Below are 13,813 nucleotides of genomic sequence, written 5' to 3'. Positions count from 1 at the left end.
TGCAGTAAAATTTGGGCACCTCAGCTCTACCGTGCTTTTGCTATCGTGCCAAAACTGGATGGTGAGTTCCACTTGCTCAGAGTGATAATTTACTAGTCTTTAAGACTATCCTTTAATCTCTTGCCTTACATATTTTCAATCGGGTCTGAAAATAGTAAGAAGAAGACTTCACATCTCCTAACCATGGTGCTAAGCATGGTCAGGTCTGGCCAGGGAGGGGCAGGAAGAAGAAGGAGAGCAATTCTGGGGGAGGGAGCAGGCAGAAGGGCAAGCAGAATGCCAGGCTCCCTCCCGTCTGAGGCTGACACAGGGTCCTCCAGGCAGTGTCCGGAAGGCTTGCTTAGAAGCCAACCTCAGAGGGGAGAAACAATGGCAACAAAACGAAATAAAAAACAGAATGAGGTAGCTATAAACGATAAGTGAAAAGCCATTACTGTTGGAATGAGCTGTTGGTCCAGATAACTTAACCTCTCTTGGCTTCTGTTCCTTTCCCTGTCAAGCTGTGATGACACCACTCTCTTCCAGTGTAGCTGTGAGGAGTCAATGAGGTGAAACTGGTGAAAATTCCCAGCATTGGGATGGGTACCTAACAGCTACTCAGTGAAGAGAAATTGGATCTGAATTTAGAAAACAAATATTTATTAAGCAGATATTATGTGTCAGGCATTGTTATAGGTAGTGGAGCATGAAGATGAACAAAATAGGGTTATTGCCTTTCAGAAACTCTTATTTTTGCACATATTTGGGGGTGGTGGCAGAATGAGCAAGGGTATGGAAGTAAGTTAAAAAATAAACTAGCATTTGTTGAGACCCTTCTGCGTGATAGTCATTCTGCTCTATGTTTTGCCTATGTTAGCTCATTTTATCCTCAAAAGAAGACGCCATGGTATTCCTCACTTCACAGAGGAGGAAACAGGCTCAGAGAAGCTCACTACATTTGCCAAGATCAGGATATAAAATCTCCTCAAACCCCGAAGCTACTCTCCCCCTCCCTACATTCTGGATCCTGTGGATCCAAAAATGTGGAATAAAAATAAAATCCTAAGCTCCTTAACCTTCTAAGCACACCCCACTGGCCAAAGAGACCCCAGAAAAACTTTGAAAACTGTTTCCTAACCATGACAAGAAGGGAGGCCCATCATATCTCAATGCCTCTTTTCTTGCTAACCATTACCAGACTTTTTTTCCTAAGAGTTAAACAGAAGCCAGCCCTGGAAAAGAAATAAGGGAAGATTCATCCCTCCACTGACTTCAACCAACCGCCTGACACTATGGCTAGACTCCCCTCCCTTTTTGCAATTTTGACATGACAGCTAACCAGCTTACAAAGCATTCCTTCCTGATCCATGACCATCGAGTGGTTCTGGCCAGTTTACTGAGGGTGCACACGAAGTGCCTTTGTGTCCTGTGTTTCTCCTTTTGACATATAGAGCCTAGTTTTACTGCATCTTAAGGTTGTCTCCACCCTTTAGCGCACATGGGACATATGTCACATGTGTGTTTGCTTATCGTACATGTACCTACCCTCTTTCATGAATATTCATAGCTCTTCCTATAACCTGTAAATATGTATGTTATTTAATAACATACGTATTAATGAAACTCCTGCCCCACCATTCCTCTCTAGAAGTATCTGCATTTGGTCTCAGCCAGATCCTGCTTCCCAACCTGCAGGTTGCAATCACTCAGAAGAAAGCTCTCCTTTCCAAATGTATAAATCTCATGATTTTAAGCAAACAAGCTAGCTGACTGAAACTTCCTCATTTTAGCACAGCCAAATAACAGATTCGTCTGTACCAGCATCTATCCTGTTTCTTTCCTTCTGGCACTATAGAGGAAGTGTGCTTCTTGGTATCACTTGGATTCTGGACCCTGTAACTTTTCTTGGACCTTGCTGTGTGGATTATCTTCTCTCAACTCCTGTGTGGACAATCAAGACTTTTCCACTGAATCCTTCCCATCAGCATTTGACTCTTTTGGTCTCCAATATTAGGAAAACCTCCAGTTCCACATGCCTCTCTAGCTGTCATTCCATCACTCTTCTTCCCTTCACATAGAAGCTCCTTGAAAGAGTTAGTCCACACCACAAAGGTATCCGTCTCCTTCCTCACTTCCTGTTCCTCTGACCCAGTCCAATCTACTTCCTGTCTATACTTCTCCAGTAAAATTGCTTTTGCCAAGGTCACAAATGGTCTTCATGCCTCCTGATCCATCATTTTCTGTATGTGTGTGTTTTATTTCTTTATTTTTTAAAAATTGCTTTTTACAGAGATAAGTTTTCCTGCTAAATGTTATTGTTACCCAAATATTTTAAATAAAGAACAAACTTTTAAAACCGTCTTGATTGAGATATGTTACATACCACAAGATTCACCCATTTAATGTGTACAATTCAGTGGCTTTTAGTGTATTACAGAATTCTGTAGCCATCACCACAACCTAAGTTTAGAATATTTTTCTCACCTCCAACCCCAAACACTTACCCATTAATAATCACTCCCCTTCTCCCCTAGACCTATGCAAGCAATAATCTACTTCCTGTCCCTATATTTTGCCTGTTTTGGGCATGGCATATAAATTGAGTCACATAATGTGTGACACTTTGGGACTGGTTTCTTTCACTTAGAACATTAGAAAATCATGTTTTCAAGGGTCTTCCATGTTGTAGCATGTGTCAGTACTTCATTCTTTTCTATGGCCAAATAATTCACACTCATCGAATGGATACAGCATGTTTTGTTTATCTACTCATCATTTAATGGACATTTGCCTATTATCCACCTCCGGCTTTTATGAGTAATGCTGCTATTAATATTTATGTACAAGTTTTTGTGTGGATTTATATTTTCACTTCTCTTGAGTATAGGTGTAGGAACAGAATTTCTGAGTCACATGGTAACTCTATGTTTACAATTTGAGGAACTGCAAGATCATTTGGCAAAATGGTATGGCTGCACCATTTTATTTAAATTTTTTTTTTTTTTTTGAGACAGAGTCTCACTCTGTCATCCAGGTCGGAGTGCAGTGGCATGATCTTGGCTCACTGCAACCTCCACCTCCCAGGTTCAAATGATTCTCCCGCCTCAGCCTCCTGAGTAGCTGGGCTTACAGGTGCCTGCCACCGTGCCAGGCTAATTTTTGTATTTGTAGTAGACACAGGGTTTCACCATGTTGGTGAGGCTGGTCTCAAACTCCTGACCTCGTGATCCACCCCCACTTGGCCTCCCAAAGTGCTGGGATTACAGGCGTGAGCCACTGCACCGGGCCAGCTGCACCATTTTAAATTACACCAGTAGTGTATGAGAGATTCCATTTCTGCACATCCTCTCTAACACTTGTTTTTGCCCACCTTTGGTCTTTATCCACACCTTTTCTTTGTCTTTTATGAAACTGACATATTTAAAGAATACAACTCTTCTCTCGTTTGTATTAATAGAATGGTCTTCATTTTAGATTTCTGATGTTTCTTTATGATTACATTCAGGTTGTACATATCTGGCAAGAACACTGCCTGGATGTGTCCTTCTCTGGGTATCATATCTGGTTGCTCATGACGTCCATCTGTCCCTCTTGGTGATATTGATTTTGATCACTCAGTTGAGGTGTTGTTCAATGTCTCCACTTTATAATGGCAATTTTTTTCCTTACTTGCAACTAATTATTAGGCTGGTGCAAAAGTAATTGCGTTTTTTGCTGCTACATATTTCCAATGGCAAAAACCACGCTTACTTTTTTGAAATTATTTATTTATTATTTTACTTTAAGTTCCAGGATACATGTGCAGAACATGCTTAGGTAAACATGTGCCATGGTGGTTTGCTGCACCTATCAACTTGTCATCTAGGTTTTAAGCCCCACATGCATTAGGTATTTGTCCTAATGCTCTCCCTCCCCTCCCCCTTCCCTCTGACAAGCTCTGGTGTGTGATGTTCCCCTGCCTGTGTCCATGTGTTCTCATTGTCCAACTCCCACTTATGAGTGAGAACACGGAAACCTCAATTACTTTTGCACCAACCTAATAATAGTCTGTAGGGAAACAAAGACAGTTCAAAATATTCTGCTTGTAGTCAAAATTTCCCCCTAGATTTAGCTTTCATTTGATGGTCCTTGCCTATCTTTACTATGAAGTTTGTAAAATGATCATTTTCTAGCTATAGCCCTTCCTCCACATTTATTAGCTGGTCCTTGGCAGTTTACTGTAAGCAAGAGCTCTCTCTTCTCCACTTATTTATTCATTATTGGGGAGGATTCATGAATTCCTGTTTTTTTTTTTCCCAATGAGTTGTAATTCATTACTATACTTAATGGATTTGGTTGGTGGGAGTCACTCTGACTCCTGCATCCTTGTGATATGTTCCAATCTTTCCCCCTCTTTGTCTCTCTCCCTCTCTTGTCCTTACTTCTTGACATAATAAGGTGTTCTAGGTTCATCTTGCCCCTACCCCACCTCAACTCTGGAACCAGCCATTTCTCTAAGGGTCTGGTTCCCTTTACTGGGGAATGGTATTAGATACCAAGATCTGGGCACTAAGTGTGCTCTTTGCTACTGGTGTGTTTTTGCTTTTTGATGCTTTCAGTAGACAGAGCTACAAAATAAATGCATATATATAAACATACATACATATACCTACATACATTTGTGCACGTAAAACATGCATATTCACACACATACGCATGTTTTAGAAATCATGAGTTTATCTCCATTTCCACCCCCATTGGATTCTTTCTAGCTTTCTTCCTATTCATATTTGCATGCCCCTTCTTCCACAGTGAAACCCTAAACCTTAACAACATCAATATGTTGTTCACTCCTTTCTCAATCCTGTAATACATATACACTCATTTCAGAATTGTTTCACCTATTCCATTACAATAAACAAACTTACTAAAATTATTTCTGGATTTGTTTGTAATTCTTAAAATTCATAAAAGTTTTAGTGGTCAATAGTGAGAAATCTAAAAAATACCCTGGAGACTCAGAAACCCTGATTAAAATCTGTTATAAGCCTAAAATCCAAGTTCAATTCTCAGTTCAGGGTTGATCTTTGGATATTTTCTTCTTAGGGTGGAAGGCAGTGGTAGTTTCCTGAGAGCAGCTTTAATTGAACACATGTCTGCAATCCACTGTGTGATCCTAGAACTCGTTCAAATAGGCATTTACGCTCAATATGTCTTGAGTTTGGTCTTGTTGGAGCATGCCACAGACAGCACAACCACCAGCCACATTTTATTAAGGTAGACTGCGCCAGACTGATCACAGTGGTGGATCTACCTGGCCACCCAAGGAACCATCCCTTCTTTCTCTTAAGCGAGACTGAACTCTGCTTACCTTCCTCTCACTTCAAAAAATGTGACAGAAGTATCAAAAATTGTCTTAAACTGGGCCCAGACCAATTTGGTTATAAGCTTAATACTCCCTCACCCAAATTATTTCACAATTCCTAGTTTACGTTTTTTGATTCACCTTGTGTATTGCAAATCCCGCTATGTTTGTTGACTTCTAGTCTCAATGCCAGGTGTGCTTAGCAATGAAGAAAGGACTTCAAGCTGTGAAATTGGAGAGGAGAATCTCCCAATCTGGATAAGAGATTGTTAATGAGGTTGAATGTTCAGGAATATGATAAATTCCCTTCCATGGGGCCTGATAAATTCCTCTCCCCTTTTCCCATTCATGTTAATGTATCAATTGAGAGCTAGGCACAGGAGTCAAGCAGATGGGGCTCAACATATCTTTAGCGGGAGTACAGGGTACATGTTATGTTGCACCACCCAAGTCCCCTGTAGGAAATGAAGAACTCATTCTCCCAGCCACAGGGAGTACTTCTAGAAGATCACCCTCAGCTGACAGCCGTCTCTGGGCTGGGGATTGTTTTGGCTGAATAAAACTGTCTCACCCAGGGCCACACCTTCCAGAGGCAGCCTGCATCCAGTTAGTCATTCAACTTGGAGGTATAAAGGTCCAGCCTACTCTCTCCAATTTGGGACAGGTCTGTAGGGCTTCTGAGGCCTTTGCTGGGACGGCATTGCTTTGTTGGACTCTCCCTCTGATCAGTCTGCTTTCTTCTTCTCTCTTCCACAGGTATCAATTCCTAGAGAATTCTCTTACAAATTTCCTAAACGCTAATGTCAGAATTTGCCTTCCAAAGGATCCAGTCTAAGATGTGTCCAGTTCGCGAAAGTGTCCTGAAACAGATTACATTCAGCTGAGTTGTGGGCACTGAGAGAGAGAAATGCAAACAGAGAGTGTTTATGACTCCAGGGATCAACTTAAGTGAAGACCCAGAGGACTTAAAGATTCAACTGTGATACTCTGCAAACCTTCCCTGTCTCATCTGGGGCCTGATACAGTCTTTGTTGAATGAATTAAGAGTGATAGGTGAGCTTTTTCCATTTACTCCAGATTGCAGGTTGCATTTGTTTATTTGTTTACAACAAAAGTGCATGGACAAGCCATACCAAGCAGTAATAATAATAGCTATCATTTATTGAACTCTTACTTTGTGCCAAGCACTTATGTATATTGTCTTTGTTTTTTTATAATGATCCTATGATGCGGATACTATTGTTATTCTAATTTTATAGATAAGAAAACTGAGGTTTAACTAAGTTAAGAGGCTTGTTATAGTCAAAGAGACAGTGAAACTCTTGGCCGCACATACTAGACTCCCTGGGGACAAAGAACCTCGAAGGAGCACTGCTGAGAGCTGCTGGAGTCCAGAGAGGGTTGCGCCCCCTCTGCCAGATGTTCACGGATGCCTAGCCCTTTGGCTGGTTCTGCCTCAAGCAGCTTGAGGCTAGGAGAGCTGAGACCAGACTACGGTTTGGCTTCTGCCTCTTTAGTTTACGGAATGGCATGAAGATCAAAGTGCTCAGCTGCTGGTGAGAGAGCCATAGTTCCAAAGCTGTAGATAGTTGCCTCTGCCCAAATGAAGGGAAACTTGAAACTTGATAGACGAGTTTTTCCTGCCTTTGGCAAAGAAGGTGGCAGCACAAGGGCAATGCTTAAAGATCACGCAGAGATTTTTTTCCAGGAAACTGTATTGAAAAAGGGTGTGGGGTTGGCGAGGTGTAAGGGGAGGCCTTTAACAAAAAAAGAAACTTGCATATAGGTTCCTTTGCAGGTGGGATTTTGTGCACAGAAGACGCAACATGCCTCTTGTTATTTTTGCCCATCAATTCAATCATCTGTTCAACCCATGTCTATTGGGTGCCTACTACATGTCAGGCACAGTTCAAGACACTGGGATGTAGCATTCTAGATTCTAGCTTTCCTGGAGCTCATATGCTATTGAGGGGGGGATAGGCCTGCCTGTCCAGAGAGTTGGGTTGCAATCTTGTGGTATTTTCTCATGACAATATTGAGTGCTCAGAATTGCTAGCACTAAGCACATGGGTAAGCGTGCAAGTGTAAGAATGGGTTTCATCTACATAAGCAGAGGGAATTACAGAACTAAGCAGGAAAGTCCATGGAGTGCACAAATGGGTGATTGTAAGTCCCCTTGCTGCATCTGGCAGGACACTTAACAGTGGGGTGCAGGAAAGATTTAGAGTAAAACCTTCTGAATAATGGGGATGGGGGAGCCGAGGCAGCCAGCCTAGAAGTTGTCCTATTCCCATCAGCAGTTAAAGAGGGCTATAAAGGCCATCTCTTTCAGCATGATGAAGAGCAGAGGTTTACTAACCTTACTAGCTAGGTTTACTAGCAGCAGGCACTTGACCAAGTGGATTTTCACTGGAGGAGAAATACAGCCTACACATTACATTTGTTGTGCAATTAGAAACAAGAACAGTAATGGTCAGAGTTAGGAAGATGAAGACTTTGCAGGAGGAAGGACCAAGAGAGCTCACTGACAATTACTGCTTCAGACCTGATACAGAGACAGGATGTGCCCTGTGGACCAGCTGGGATCATGGTGGCATGTGACCCAGCACAGCATGCAGGAGATCCATGGAAGAATCACAAGGATTACTGAAGAAGAGATTGCAGAACAGATTCAGAGAAGAGAATGTCAAAGTCATTTTGGTTTGTCCTAGTGGGAAGGAGCAGGTAGTGAATGCCAGACCCATGTGGTTGTTTTCATTGTGTACTATTTTTTCCCTGCAATAAGTATATTTATGCTTCACAGTTTTGAAACATGTGTATGGTTCATCATATATTGTGGACTCTTTATTTTAAACTAGTATTTTTGCTGACATGCCTATAAGTATTGCCCAGGAGGGGACATGAGTGGTCATATCCCCTCTCTATGAAAGTTGCCTGGTGCCCACCATGGGCAGACTAGCTGAGCTACCACTTAGAGGGTGGGTCTGACCAAGAGTTAGGAATCCACCATCCTGGTTGGCTCTTTGAAGTTCCTCCTATGTTTCCTACATTTGTGAAAGCTGCAGTAAGCCCTATCTGTGGGAGCTTTAGGAATGTGACCCATCCGACCCTGCAGCAACTATCTACCTGGTTTTTCTAAACTGCTAAGATTTGGGGCAATTGATTTCATGGTGTCTTTATTCCTGTGTGTCAGATGCACAGTATTAACTTTGTACTATAACTTGGATATGCAGAGAAGACATACTTTACTTTTCCTCCACCTCATATAACCTTCCTTTGAAGCCCACACCCAACTGGTTAGCAAAGAGAAATTTTGTGTTCAAATGAAGGCTTAAATCAATATTAAACCCAATATTAAAGTATATTTACATTAATCCCTTTTGGATAAATGATTCAATCTTTCAGATAATATTCTTCCTCCTTCTGTTTTATCCTCGTCTGGTGTGTCCAGATGTGCGTGTGAGGGGTGGTGGTGGTTTCTGCAAACTCATGAGGGCCACGGGGAAGATTTAGGGTCTGTGCCTGTGCCCTGTGTTTCCTCTGTCTCTGAAGAAGTGTAACACATGATCTGGCCCCTCTCAGCTGGGTCAGAGCTTGGGCACACCCTCTGGCTGACTCATCCTGACCTTGGCTCTCTCTAGCATCAGACAACTCTGATGAGATTCCCGTTTGGCTTTGGCTTGGCTGCTTCATTCAGTGGCTCTGGGTGCTCAGATCCTTCACCCTTGTCATGTCAAGAACTCCTTTGCTGGACTCTTGGGTTCTCCTTCACTGGAAGCAAAGGCAACTCAGTAAAGGGAGCCTTAGGGTTTGCCTCTGCCTGACTGTGCTGGAGCCACCAGGGAGAGGCATCTGTCTGTCAGCTCAGTATAGACACCTGGGAATTAACTTCCTCCTCTTCATCTTTACTGGGTTGCAGAATAGAACCTCTGTGCTTCTTTGTGTTCTCAGATTTATCTAACACATCTGTCCTCAGTCGGCCAGGAGGTAGTGGATGAGGCCAGCAGCCTTGCTCTCCTGCCTCCCCTGTGTTCCTTCTATCTCCTGCTATTCCTGGATGGATTGAATGTGGTGGTAGAGAGGTGCTGAAGGGAAAGGAGGTGTCAAGGGTGGCTCTCAAGTTTTGTCCAGTCGAATGGATGGTGGTGCCATTTGCCAAGTTAAATAACTCTGGAAGACAACAAATATGAGAAGGTAGATTATGAGTTTATTTTTTAACATGAAGTGTTATTGAATAAATGGATACACTAGAAAATAAAAACCTTGAGATAAAATAAACATGTAAGCTTACACACACACACACACACACACACCATTTGCTTCCAAGAAGAGTTCTATGTGCTTACATCTCACTCTTAGAAACACCATCTACTGTTGTAGCATTATGGATTTTACCTTATTCTGCTGTACTGGAATCAGCCTCCATGACCTACATGATAAACACATCGAAAAAGAAACCCAGGGCATCTGAGTGGTGAGAACGGGCCCACACACTGTACAGGAAGTGATTAACCAACACCCAACAGCCACACCAGTCTCAGACGGTATCATTCACTAATCAGGGATTGAAGAAACCCCAGATGTGATGATGGTAAGTTTGGGAGGTGAAGGTGGTGGGGGAGCTGCAAAATGGAAGGCAGAAGATTAATTTAAAACTGGGAAAGAGTTTTCACCAGAAAACAACTTTGCTAAAAAGAATTTACTGACACGTGTAAGCTGATCTTTTAATTCAATCTAAATTCATCAGCTGAATGTGGGCTCTTGTAATTATGCTCCACTCTGCCACTAGCTGGAACTACCTCCTGTATGACCCCTTTGAAATGCTGATTTTCCCATAGATGTGTTCATTCCCCTTGACTCAATGAGTCTAAACTTTGTACTTGATTCTAAGGAGTATATCCCAAAATAGGAAGAAGCTGTAGGCATAATGTTCTTTGGCATAGTCTCTATGATGTGAGAACGCCCTTCATGTTAGGAATGTGTATCCACTTCATGAAGAATATTAACTGTGATCATTAGGAAAGCTATGCTGCAAATGGAAAAATTCTTGGATATTCCATTTATTGAAATGCCACCATGTGGAAGCACTATGCCACACTTAGATGCAAAACTACAAATGGATACACTACGAAATAACAACCCTAGTGAATCTATTTGTTAAGTGGTTGGATTCCCTAGTGTATCAATTTATTGAGATGAAGATGAACCATAGGGATGATAAGTAACCTTTAAAAGGTTACACATTATAAGAGAGCTGAGATTTGAACCCAAATTTGTCTTTCTATAAAGCCCAGTATGTATTCAGACATTCAGTTAACAAATATTTATTGAGTCTTTACTATGTGCCAAAAACTGTTCTAGGCCATGCACTTTGGATGATAGTATATTCCGTGGAAAGAAAAGTAAAAATGCAGCTTTTCATATTCAAATGCAACTTTTTTTATTTTTTGTAAAATTTTTAATACCATTAGAAAATGTGGCAATTTTGCCATGAAAAGGATCTACTTATAAAACTGTTCGCAGTATGATTCCAATTATGTAAAAAAGGTATACAATATACACATAGGCATACATGGGGGTTGCTTTTTAAAGGTGGTTCCTTCTGGGTTGTGATATTATCAGTAATCATTTTTGCTTTTTTATACACTTCTGCATTTTTCAAGTTTTCTATGATGAGTATATTATTTTACAAAGACTACAAAAATTTTCCTCTGATATACTGGTAATTAGAATGTACTTGGGTATTTTAAATGTGTGGGAACAATATTACAGTGCTTCATCTTCTGTGACTTTTTTGGAATACATATCACTTTGGTAAAAAACTTACATTCCCTGTTTTATACTTGTTACAACATTTTAATTAAACAATTAATACTGTGATTAGAGCATTGTTTGCTTCATAACCTAAACAAATACTGGCTTTCAAGTCTAGGTTCTATTTCTTAGAAGATTTAAAATTAGTGTCCTTTTAATCTTTTTAAGTAAGGCATACTACATATATACATTACATGCATGCTTTCTAAATAAAAGACAATTCCAGCTTACAGTTTTCCTATGTAAGGGAAAAAATGGAATTATGGTAGTTTAAAAACAGTCCATAGTCTCATCCATCACAAACATGCTGATAGGCATAAACATGTTTATTAAGTGAAACGTATCCTTTAAAAATAAAAAAGGGAAGCCTGCATATAAATGAAGTTGTGGATTCAACTAGTCAGAATTTATTCTGACTTGCAACAAACCACACAAAATCTTTTTAAAGTCTAGTTAGTGTAGCCTAAATGGACACTCCAGAGTCTATTCTTGAATTCCAATGCAAGAGCTCCACTTCCTACATTCAGAAGGGATGGGGATCAAGATAAGGATTGTCACATAAGCTAATTTTCAATATATATCAAGTCTTGCAGGGTCTAGGAACAAATACTGTCATTGGTTAGTGTTTAAGTACATGAGTTGACTTTTCTCCTCTCTCACACCCCACCTTGCCCTGGCAATTGAGTAGGGGGAGGCTGTTTATCCTCTGAGAGAAAACGGCTGATTCCTCATCTCAGTTTTCCATTCTAAATCACAGAGTGGTCATTGCTATGAACTCCAGCCAAGACGGTGTGTTTGAGGGAGGAAGCCCAGCGGTCTGAGCCTTCTGTGGGGCCGCTGGGGTTCTCACCGCGTTGGCAGCAGAGGATCTGCCTAAAGGTGGCACTCATTTCTTTGTCACAGTAGGAGTAAATGATGGGGTTCATGGCAGTGTTGAATTCAGCAACGAGAAGGAAGAATTTCTCATAGGCCAGCACGTCGCACTGTGGACAGCACACGTCTAGAAGTAACAAAGCCAATCCAGGAGTCCAGCAGATGATAAAGGCCCCAAGCACAATGACCACAGTCTTCAGAAGACTCATCATGGTATCCCGATTCCGCCAGGGTCCAGAACTATGCTGAGACATTCTCATAGTCCTCTGGCGAATAGAGCCAAAGATGTGAGCATAGAGAACCACCATTACCACAAAGGTCACCAAGTTGAAAATGACCCATAAGACTAAGTAAGAGTCACTGTAGAGGGGTGCCATGTTGGAACAATTTTCAATATCACAGATACAGTTCCAGCCCACACTGGGTAGAGCACCCATAACGATGGCCGTAGTCCAGATGACCACAATGACCACCACTACCCGCCGGTTGCTCATCTGTGTGTGGAGCTGCATGCGGAAAACCGTAATGTGCCTCTCGATTGCAATAGTCATTAAGTTGGCCACAGATGCCGTCAGGCTGGTGTCAATGAGGCCCTGACGAAGGAGCCATGTGCTAACAGTCAGTCTCCAAGTATTGGGTCCTGTGTGGAACATGAGATAGAAATAGGCCAACCTCGCAAAGAAGTCTTCAGCAGCCAGATTAGCCATTAGGTAATAAATAGGAAAATGGAAACGGGGGTTGACATAGATTGCCACCATGACCAGTAGGTTGGCCAACGTGATGAAGATACAAACAGTGATTCCAAGTCCCATCACCAGCTTGCTGACTGTGTTCCATTCTGTGGCAAGATGCTTTCCACTTCGGTTATAAAAGAAGGCAATGGATTCGTTGTAGAAGCACTGCGGTTCATTCATGGCTGTGAACTGGGGCTGTGAAATTACAGGGATGGAAGTAGAGATGGCAGCCATGACAGCTCTGTGGTTGTAGATGGTGAACAGGCCCCAGAACTATGGGAGACAAATTTTCTTGTTTGCTGATCAGATCGAGGTCATGCTAGGAGAAGCTGTGTATCTGATGCTATAGGAGTCAGTCTTGAGAAGTCAGGTACTGAGATAGGTGGATGGGGAGCTTCATAAATCAGACGTCCACCTGGTGTGGCGCCCCCAGCGCCTCTTTTTTTTTTTTTAGACAGGGTCTCGTTCTGTCTTCTAGGTTGCAGTACAAGAGTATAGTGGCATAGTTATGGATCACTGCTGTCTTGCCCTACTGCGCTCAAGAAATTCTCCCACCTTGGCCTCCCAAGTTGCAAGGACTGCAGGAGCATACCACTATGCCTGGCTAATTAAAAAAAAAATTTGTAGAGATGGTGTCTCAGTATATTTCCCAGGCTGGTCTTGAACTCCTGGGTTCAAGCCAGCCTCCTGCCTTAGCCTCCCAAAGGACTGAGATTATAGACGTGAGCCACTACACCTGACCATCACACAACTTCTTATTAGAGGATGGCAACAAGAAGAGCAAGACTTAAATGTTTTAGATGTATTTTACAGTTTTTAGAAATTCAGTCTTGTCTACTTACCATCTGCTCATATTCTACCCATCTTCAAGATTTCTCTCAAACTCCCTTCCCCATCTCCTCTAGCTCCAACTGGCCTCTTTCTTTCCTAACTCCCTTTGCCACACGATGCACACCTTGTTAGATCTTGCTGAGTACTGATTGCCAGTGCTAGATATCTACTCTTAGGTATACACTTTGGTATACACTGTCTTGCTCTTCATAAATATATATATATATATACACACACA

General features: G+C 41.8%; 1 pseudogene; it reads right to left on the bottom strand.

Annotated features, from left to right (window-relative positions):
* Positions 1-11,883: 11,883 nt before the first annotated feature.
* LOC703012 (lysophosphatidic acid receptor 1 pseudogene) lies at positions 11,884-13,174 on the bottom strand (annotated as a pseudogene).
* Positions 13,175-13,813: the final 639 nt, after the last annotated feature.

Source organism: Macaca mulatta, chromosome 14 (genome assembly GCF_049350105.2).
Source record: "Macaca mulatta isolate MMU2019108-1 chromosome 14, T2T-MMU8v2.0, whole genome shotgun sequence".
Lineage (NCBI taxonomy): Eukaryota > Metazoa > Chordata > Mammalia > Primates > Cercopithecidae > Macaca > Macaca mulatta.
The sequence above is the reverse complement of the archived record's forward strand: the minus strand, read 5'-3'. Positions and strand labels throughout refer to the sequence as shown.